The sequence below is a fragment of the Scyliorhinus torazame genome, chromosome 20, assembly GCF_047496885.1.
Source record: "Scyliorhinus torazame isolate Kashiwa2021f chromosome 20, sScyTor2.1, whole genome shotgun sequence".
NCBI classification, from domain to species: Eukaryota; Metazoa; Chordata; class Chondrichthyes; order Carcharhiniformes; family Scyliorhinidae; genus Scyliorhinus; species Scyliorhinus torazame.
This window is the reverse complement of record NC_092726.1, coordinates 31,539,537-31,549,835: the sequence shown is the minus strand read 5'-3', so window position 1 is coordinate 31,549,835 and position 10,299 is coordinate 31,539,537. Positions and strand designations below refer to the sequence as shown.

The 10,299-nt window shown below is 51.5% G+C and overlaps 1 non-coding gene and 2 pseudogenes across 1 annotated transcript; all 3 read left to right on the top strand.

The window, feature by feature from the left end:
• Positions 1-418: 418 nt before the first annotated feature.
• On the top strand, positions 419-608 carry LOC140397895 (U2 spliceosomal RNA). The gene has a single exon (XR_011937318.1). It is a non-coding gene; the product is annotated as a U2 spliceosomal RNA (small nuclear RNA).
• A 1,421-nt stretch (positions 609-2,029) lies between these two features.
• On the top strand, positions 2,030-2,210 carry LOC140397178 (U2 spliceosomal RNA; annotated as a pseudogene).
• Positions 2,211-8,357: 6,147 nt separating this feature from the next.
• Positions 8,358-8,535, top strand: LOC140397336 (U2 spliceosomal RNA; annotated as a pseudogene).
• The last annotated feature ends 1,764 nt before the right edge of the window (positions 8,536-10,299 follow it).

The window sequence follows — 10,299 nt, the reverse complement described above, 5'->3', positions numbered from 1 at the left end:
GCAAACTACTTTGACACCGGATTGCAGCCTCCTGGACTCTGCACTGCACAGATTCACCGTGTAGGACAATCTCTGGGGTCTCTGACAGCCTCTTTTTTGTTTTACAATGAAATACACAGTTCTTAAAATTTAGAGTAGTCAATTATTTTTCCAATTTATGGTGGCTAATCCACCTACCTCTCACATCTTTGAGTTGTGGGGTGAGACTCACGCAGAACCGGGGAGAACGTGCAAACTCCACGCGGCCAGTGACCCGGGGCCGGGGTCGCAATGTGGACTGGGAACTTAAGGAAATTAGGAGAGCAAAAACGGTACAAGAAAGGATACAGGCAGGTAAAATGAACGAACGTCCTAAGTACTTTTACCAGCTCATTAAGGGTAAAAGGATAACTCGGGATATAGCCGGAAAACATGGGCTATCGCATCTCGGCCTTTTGGTTCAGATCAAGTGTAGTATCTGTTCTTATCAGTTTAATATCTGGAATGTCCCCTTCGGGGGACCGAATATTAAATTGATTTTTGGGACACGGAGATGGTTCAGGGGCTTTCTTGCTCCGCTCCAGGCATCAACCTGGTCTTGCAGTGCTTCCAGGAATGGTGCCTTCACCCTGCTTTGGGAAGAAAATTTATAAAAGCAGAAAATGCCGCAAGACCTGCCTACCCCTTTTCTTTGTTGTCCAGTTGCCTCATCCTGACCAATTTAAAGCATTTCAAGTTCCAAAGCATTGCTAGCTTTTCTGCTGGCGGGAGCTTCGTGCACTTATGTTGCGAGCCGATGGACTCGAGGACTTTCGGCAGCCAGGCTCCGTTTTCAGCTGATATGCCGCACAGATTTCCTGCTGCTTTTTACAGGCCACTCACCCTCACCCTCGGATGCCGACTTGCCTTCTCCTCACTTCAGTTACCACATCCCTTCATCCTGCACAACGGGATAGTGTGGCGACAGACTGAACGGCATCCTGTTTCGATGTAGGTATACCTTCACGGCGTCTCTTTTAGTTCTCCTGACTCCACGACCAACACGCCAGGGTGGAGCTCAGGGAGACTAGACATTGCCCTCTGTTGGATTCCGCCAGTACTTGCTGTTTGCACGGATTGCCCTTTGTTCGGCAAAGGTGGAGATTACTTCGACTCCCTCTGTTGGGTGTCACTGGGCCTTCACAGCGTCTCCATTTCATCTGGTGACGATAGGGGACGGCTTGCCAGACGATGTCTTCGTGTTGTGTTTTACTGGTTCTGCATGCACAGACTCCACCGTGCTCGGCCAAGCTGGAGGTTTCTTGACCAACAGTGAGCGTAGACTAAAAGTTCCAAAGCGCAGTCGAGCGCAGCAAGGTGCACCTGAATGTCGGTGGACGAGGAGGACAAGAGCCATTGCAGGAAAATATGGGCTATCGCTTCTCGGCCTTTTGGCTCAAATCAAGTGTAGTTGTGGAATGTGCCTTTGCAAAGAAGGTCTGGAGAGAGATGCAGTGGTATTTGTCAAGGTTTATCCCAAACAGATCTGTGACACAGGACTCTGTGCTCTACGGACTGTTTCCAGGGACACACACCGAGACAAACATCAACTGCTGCTGGAAGGTCATCAACTCGGTAAAAGACGCTCTTTGGTCTGCCCGAAACTTGCTGATCTTCCAGTGCAAAGAATTGTCCTCGACCGAGTGTTGCAGACTGGCACATTCCAAGGTCCAGGACTACGTGCTGAGGGACGCACTCAAGCTTGGGGCAGCTGCCGCCAAGGCGCAATGGGGAAAGACCACTGTGTAAAGTCTTTCCAGCAAATGTACACCGAGGGGCGCGTAACAGTGTAAAGCCCCTCGGTCTGGGCAACCAACACTCCAATGTATAAAACAAACATGCCACTGTAAATATTTCAGAAGGAATTGTAATGTAAAGAGTGATATGTGTACGACAATATCAAAATTGAATGAAAGAAAGTCAAGGCAACATGTAACCCTGCCGAAAATTTACAGTCAAGACAATTTGAAATGTTTCTGTAATGCTCATGATAAATTTTTATGAATAAAGTATATTTTTTTGAAAAAAAAAAAAAAAAATCTGTTCTTATCAGTTTAATATCTGATATGTCCTCAATCTGGGGACCGAAAGTTAAATTGATTTTTAGTACTCGGAGATGGTTCAGGGGCTTGCTCCTTCCGCTCCACGCATCAACCTGGTCTTGCAGTGCTTCCAGGAATGGTGCCTTCACCCTGCTTTGGGGCGAAAATGTATAAAAGCAGAAAATGCCGCAAAACCTGCCTACCCCTTTTCTTTGTTGTCCAGTTGCTTCATCCTGACCAATTTAAGGCATTTCAAGCTCCAAAGCATTGCTAGCTTTTCTGCTGGCGGGAGCTTCGTGCACTAATGCTGCGAGCCGATGGACTCGAGGACTTTCGGCAGCCAGGCTCCGTCTTCAGCTGATATGCCGCACAGATTTCCTGCTGCTATTTACAGGCCACTCACCCTCACCCTCGGATGCCGACTTGCCTTCTCCTCACTTCAGTTACCAAATCCCTTCATCCTGCACAACGGGATAGTGTGGCGACAGACTGAACGGCATCCTGTTTGGATGTAGGTATACCTTCACGGCGTCTCTTTTAGTTCTCCTGACTCCACGACCAACACGCCAGGGTGGAGCTCAGGGAGACTAGACATTGCCCTCTGTTGGATTCCGCCAGTACTTGCTGCTTGCACGGATTGCCCTTTGTTCGGCAAAGGTGGAGATTACTTCGACTCCCTCCGTTGGGTGTCACTGGGCCTTCACAGCGTCTCCATTTCATCTGGTGACGACAGGGGACGGCTTGCCAGACGATGTCTTCGTGTTGTGTTTTACTTGTTCTGCATGCACAGACTCCACCGTGCTCGGCCAAGCTGGAGGTTTCTTGACCAACAGTGAGCGTAGACTAAAAGTTCCAAAGCACAGTCGAGCGCAGCAAGGTGCACCTGAATGTCGGTGGACGAGGAGGACAAGAGCCATTGCCGGAAAATATGGGCTATCGCTTCTCGACCTTTTGGCTAAGATCAAGTGTAGTCTCATTTGTTTGAGAGAAGCTGAGGATTTCGATGTCGATTGTGGATTGGAGAACTCGGAGGGATTGAAGTCGTCTAAGAGGAAACGTTTGGAGCTTGGCTGCTATTGGTGGATCTACATGCTGGCCTAAACCTTGAGTTTAGGCCTAACGCCGATACAGTTCCACACCCAACGTACGAGCTATGGATGCAGCTGCATCCCGACCACCAGGCTGGGGAGTGCGAAACACTGTCCGAGTCACAGTGAAGAAACCGGAGGGAGAGTCACCTTTGGACCGGAAACACTCCGTGAAGAGGGTGCTGCTCGAGTGTTGTGGGTTTAAAGCAACAGAGATCTTCTGCTTGCAAAACTTCCCCAAGAATGGTTTCTTTTATGTCACCTTCAAGAGCGTCGCAGCGTGCATCAAATTCTTGAACGCCTTCAAGGAAAAAGGTGACCAGAGTCCCCTGTCGATCCTGACTGCGGAGCCTCTGTTTACGCTACCGGCACAGCGAAATCGGGTTGTTACACTGCACACGTACAACCCCCACGTCCCTGTGTCTGATGTGCTCACGTTCCTCGCCAGGTACGCTGAGCTGAAAAGTGACAGCGTGCAAGTGAAAGACACCTTCGGCATCTGGACAAGTGAGCACCAGGTCAAGGTGACCCTAAGAACGGACAGCAACGGAGCCATCCTGCATCCCCCCTCCAATTTCGCTATTGGAGTAAATCGTGGCTACCTCTACTACGTGGGACAGCCACGAGTATGCCACACCTGTGGCAAAACGGGGCATGTTGCCGCAAACTGCAGTGTGACCTTCTGCAAGAACTGCAGGCAGGAGGGACACATGACTAAGGACTGCAAGGAAGACAAGTGCTGCAACCTGTGTGGGGAGGCCGGCCATCTTTACAGGGCCTGCCCGAAACGCGGGGCGACATATGCACAGATCATCAGCAGCGGAGTCAAAAAGGCGACCAGAGAGGAGGTGCATACACCCTCCACCGAAAAAGACACCACGGTTCAGAATTAGGAAAAGCAACAGAAGGGCCCCCAACAAAAAGAGGAGGCCCCAGCACCTCCTGACAACCCAACCCCAGCCCCATCTGATGAGGAACACTCAATGGAAGAGGAAGAGGATGGGACAAAGAATAAAGAGCCCTGGGTAACCGTGAACAGGGACAAACGAAAGAGAAAACAAAAAAACAAACTGAAGAACCCCCTGAGGGGTAGTGGCAAAAAGCGACACCTCTCAGCCGGCGCACTTAGTGCCGACACCTCATCCGATGAGGGAAAACAGGACAAGAATCGGCCTCAGATAAAGAGGCAAAGCACCAACGTGGAACGGAAGGCACAGACCCCCCAGACCACCGACCGGGAAGAAAACAAGGTCACAGACCAACCCCCGATAGCAACGAGCAGCAACAACCCAGGTGAAGACCGGCCTGCAACCCCAACACCTACTGACTGCCACGACGAACCCCAGGGCTACACCACCCCCCCCCCCCCAATGCATCTGCATCAAAATCACGGGGCCAGTACGGACCAGAACAGTTTTCTCAGCCCTGCAACTGTGTTAAAGTTTGCGAGCACCACCGGCATGCTGGGGAATATTCAACAGCTGGAACAGCCAACTGTATAGACTCTGGACTCTTGAGACTGGTAAATCTATCTTTTTATAATGTGTTTAAAAATTGCATCCATAAATGTGCGAAGCATCAAAGATACTTCGCGGTGTGTAGCCACACTCAACTATTTGGCAAATGTAAAAGCTGACCTACTGTTCCTGCAGGAGTGCGGAATTCCGCACCTCAGCAACTACAGGCGCTGGTCGAGCTGGTGGTCCCACGGGCCATCCATCTGGTCAGGAGGAAACGACTGCCGCTCCTCCGGCCTGGGTATTCTGCTGCGGGGTGGCAACTTCACCATCTCCGACGTTAAGGAGGTGGTGGGTGGGCGCCTCCTCGTAGCAGACGTGAAATACAAAAACACCCCTCTCAGCCTTATTAATGTGTACGCCCCGGCCGTAAAAAGTGAGCGGCTGGCAGTTCTTCAGCAACTCCCACTGCTGTTGGCCACCTCCAAGCCGGTCATCCTGGGTGGTGACTTCAACTGCATCATCGATGCGGCTGGACGATCCAGCAAAGCCGACAGCAAACTAGACGCTACGTCCAGACTCCTGATGGAAACGGTAAAAGACGCCAAGCTGCTCGACGTCTGCAGCAACCCTGCAGACGGCGCGCAGCGTAGATACACATGGTCACGGCCAGACGGGTCCGTCCGCTCCAGGATAGACTTCTTTTTTGTGTCCCGAGCTTTCACGGTCAGGTCCACCGACGTAACGCCGGTGTTCTTCTCTGACCACTGCCTCCTACTGGCCGACTGCCACCTGCAGGAAGACCAGGGGGTAGGCAGGGGGACGTGGAAGCTAAATGTAAAACTGCTGACCCCTGAGAACATCGAGGAACTCAGGAGGGATTACAAAGGTTGGAGAACCGTGAAACCCCTCTTTGAGGCCCCACATCTCTAGTGGGAAGCAATCAAGGGGAATATCAAGAGGTTTTTCATCCTCAAGGGCGTTCAAAAGGTGAGAGAGAGACGAGGGGTCATGTCCAGGCTCCAGAAAAGTATGCAAAATTTGCTCCAGCTGCAGTCGATGGGGGTGGATGTCAAGGAGGATCTCCAAGAGGTGAAGAACCAGCAAGCCTCCCTCTACACCTCGTAGGCCTCCAAGGTTATCTTCCGTTCCAGAGTCCGCTCCGTGGAGCAGGACGAAAAGTGCTCACGCTTCTTCTTCCAAAAGGTGCACAGAGAGACCTCTGTGATCAGCAGCCTGAAGGAAGAAGATGGCTCTGAAAAGTCATCGCAGTCTGACATCCTGAGGATCAGCCAATCCTTTTATGCCGGACTGTATGACCTGAAGCCAACAGATAGCACTGTTTCCCAGACCTTCCTGTCGACTATCACGGAGGTCATAGGCGACAGCGAGCTGGAAAACCTGGACAAACCACTAACTCTGGACGAGCTGACAAAGGCCGCCAAGTCCTTCGAGACGAGTAAAACTCCCGGAAGTGACGGCTTACCGGTTGAGTTGTATTCGGCTCTGTGGGACTGGATGGGCCCAGACCTGCTGGAAGTGTACGAGAGTATGCTTCTGGAAGGCAGCATGTCAGAGTCCATGAGGAAAGGCATCATCACCCTCATCTACAAGCAGAAGGGGGAAAGGGAAGAAATTCGAAATTGGCGACCCATTTCACTGTTGAATGTGGACTACAAAATTCTAGCAAAGGTCATCGCCAATCGGGTCAGGTCTGCTCTGGAGTCGGTGACCCACCCTGACCAGACCTGTGCTGTACCCGGCAGAAAGATCTCTGATAGCCTCGCGATACTCAGGGATACGATCGCCTACGTGCAGGACAGGGGGGTGGACACTTGCCTCATCAGCCTTGACCAGGAGAAGGCTTTTGACAGAATATCACACACCTACATGATGGATGTGCTCTCCAAAATGGGGTTTGGGGAGGGAATTCGCAATTGGATCAAACTGCTCTACACAAACATCTATAGCGCAGTCTCAATCAATGGGTGGGAATCAGAAAAGTTCCAGATCAAATCTGGAGTCAGGCAGGGCTGCCCTCTCTCCTCTGCCCTTTTTGTGTGCTGCATAGAACCTTTTGCCGAGTCCATCAGGAGGGATCCGGGTATAAGAGGAGTGACGATCCCAGGCAGTGGAGGCATGCAAGTCAAGGCCTCCCTGTTCATGGACGACGTTGCCGTCTTCTGCTCGGATCCTGCGTCTGTACGCAGGCTCTTGACCACCTGCGACCAGTTTGAACTGGCCTCGGGAGCCAAGGTAAACCGTGGCAAGAGCGAGGCCATGTTCTTTGGGAACTGGGCCGACCGGTCCTTTGCCCCCTTCACTGTCAGGTCAGATTACCTGAAGGTGCTGGGGATATGGTTCGGAGCTGCTGGGGCGTGCACCAAAAACTGGGAGGAGCGCATAGGAAAGGTAAGACAGAAACTGGGCTGGTGGGAGCAACGCTCCCTCCATTGCGGGCAAAACACTGGTCATCAGGTGTGAGGTACTCTCGGTGCTACTGTACGTGGCGCAGGTCTGGCCCATAACCCGACCCTACGCCACAGCAGTCACCCGGGCCATCTTCAAATTTATCTGGCGATCCAAGATGGACCGTGTCCGAAGGGACACCATGTACAAACCTCTGGAGAAGGGAGGGCGGAACGTACCCAACGCCTCCCTCATCCTGTTGGCCACCTTTGTGTCCAGCTGCATCAAGCTGTGCGTGGTACCCCAGTATGCAAACACCAAGTGTCACTACATACTGAGGTTCTACCTGTCCCCGGTGTTGCGAAGGATGGGCCTGGCCTCATTGCCGCGGAACGCTCCAAGTAGTTGGACCGTACCGTACCACCTGTCCTTTGTGGAAAAGTTTTTGAAGGAAAACACCTTTGATCACAAGGCAATGAAGCAGTGGTCAGCACGTAATGTCCTCGAGGCCCTCAGGGAAAAAGAGACCGTGGAGGACGTTGGATGGTTCCCTGAGCAGACTGCCAGAGTCATCTGGCAGAACGCCTCATCACCAGAACTTTCAAACAAGCACCAAGACCTAGCTTGGCTGGTGGTGAGAAGGGCCCTCCCTGTCAGATTCTTCATGCACACCCGAAGGCTCTGCACCATTGCACGCTGCCCTCGGAGTGGCTGTGGGGGAAATGAGACGGTCACACACCTCCTTGTGGAATGTGCCTTTGCAAAGAAGGTCTGGAGAGAGATGCTGTGGTATTTGTCAAGGTTTATCCCAAACAGATATGTGACACAGGACTCTGTGCTCTACGGACTGTTTCCAGGGACACACACCGAGACAAACATCAACTGCTGCTGGAAGGTCATCAACTCGGTAAAAGACGCTCTTTGGTCTGCCCGAAACTTGCTGATCTTCCAGTGCAAAGAATTGTCCTCGACCGAGTGTTGCAGACTGGCACATTCCAAGGTCCAGGACTACGTGCTGAGGGACGCACTCAAGCTTGGGGCAGCTGCCGCCAAGGCGCAATGGGGAAAGACCACTGTGTAAAGTCTTTCCAGCAAATGTACACCGAGGGGCGCGTAACAGTGTAAAGCCCCTCGGTCTGGGCAACCAACACTCCAATGTATTAAACAAACATGCCACTGTAAATATTTCAGAAGGAATTGTAATGTAAAGAGTGATATGTGTACGACAATATCAAAATTGAATGAAAGAAAGTCAAGGCAACATGTAACCCTGCCGAAAATTTACAGTCAAGACAATTTGAAATGTTTCTGTAATGCTCATGATAAATTTTTATGAATAAAGTATATTTTTTTGAAAAAAAAAAAAAATCTGTTCTTATCAGTTTAATATCTGATATGTCCTCAATCTGGGGACCGAATATTAAATTGATTTTTAGGAGTCGGAGATGGTTCAGGGGTTTGCTCCTTCCGCTCTACGCATCAACCTGGTCTTGCAGTGCTTCCAGGAATGGTACCTTCACCCTGCTTTGGGGCGAAAATGTATAAAAGCAGAAAATGCCGCAAAACCTGCCTACTCCTTTTCTTTGTTGTCCAGTTGCCTCATCCTGACCAATTTAAAGCATTTCAAGTTCCAAAGCATTGCTAGCTTTTCTGCTGGCGGGAGCTTCGTGCACTTATGTTGCGAGCCGATGGACTCGAGGACTTTCGGCAGCCAGGCTCCGTTTTCAGCTGATATGCCGCACAGATTTCCTGCTGCTTTTTACAGGCCACTCACCCTCACCCTCGGATGCCGACTTGCCTTCTCCTCACTTCAGTTACCACATCCCTTCATCCTGCACAACGGGATAGTGTGGCGACAGACTGAGCGGCATCCTGTTTGGATGTAGGTATACCTTCACGGCGTCTCTTTTAGTTCTCCAGACTCCACGACCAACACGCCAGGGTGGAGCTCAGGGAGACTAGACATTGCCCTCTGTTGGATTCCGCCAGTACTTGCTGTTTGCACGGATTGCCCTTTGTTCGGCAAAGGTGGAGATTACTTCGACTCCCTCTGTTGGGTGTCACTGGGCCTTCACAGCGTCTCCATTTCATCCGGTGACGACAGGGGACGGCTTGCCAGACGATGTCTTCGTGTTGTGTTTTACTGGTTCTGCATGCACAGACTCCACCGTGCTCGGCCAAGCTGGAGGTTTCTTGACCAACAGTGAGCGTAGACTAAAAGTTCCAAAGCACAGTCGAGCGCAGCAAGGTGCACCTGAATGTCGGTGGACGAGGAGGACAAGAGCCATTGCCGGAAAATATGGGCTATCGCTTCTCGGCCTTTTGGCTCAGATCAAGTGTAATATCAGCTGGCGATCCAAGATGGACCGTGTCCGAAGGGACACCATGTACAAACCTCTGGAGAGGGGAGGGCGGAACGTACCCAACGCCTCTCTCATCCTGTTGGCCACCTTTGTGTCCAGCTGCATCAAGCTGTGCGTGGACCCCCAGTATGCAAACACCAAGTGTCACTACATACTGAGGTTCTACCTGTCCACGGTGTTACGAAGGATGGGCCTGGCCTCATTGCCGCGGAACGCTCCAAGTAGTTGGACCGTACCGTACCACCTGTCTTTTGTGGAAAAGTTTTTGAAGGAAAGCACCTTTGACCACAAGGCAATGAAGCAGTGGTCAGCACGTAATGTCCTCGAAGCCCCCAGGGAAAAAGAGACCGTGGAGGACGTTGGATGGTTCCCTGAGCATACTGCCAGAGTCATCTAGCAGAACGCCTCATCACCAGAACTTTCAAACAAGCACCAAGACCTAGCTTGGCTGGTGGTGAGAAGGGCCCTCCCTGTCAGATTCTTCATGCACACCCGAAGGCTCTGCACCAATGCACGCTGCCCTCGGAGTGGCTGTGGGGGAAATGAGACGGTCACACACCTCCTTGTGGAATGTGCCTTTGCAAAGAAGGTCTGGAGAGAGATGCAGTGGTATTTGTCAAGGTTTATCCCAAACAGATCTGTGACACAGGACTCTGTGCTCTACGGACTGTTTCCAGGGACACACACCGAGACAAATATCAACTGCTGCTGGAAGGTCATCAACTCGGTGAAAGACGCTCTTTGGTCTGCCCGAAACTTGCTGATCTTCCAGTGCAAAGAATTGTCCTCGACCGAGTGTTGCAGACTGGCACATTCCAAGGTCCAGGACTATGTGCTGAGGGACGCACTCAAGCTTGGGGCAGCTGCCGCCAAGACGCAATGGGGAAAGACCACTGTGTAAAGTCTTCCCAGCAAATGTACA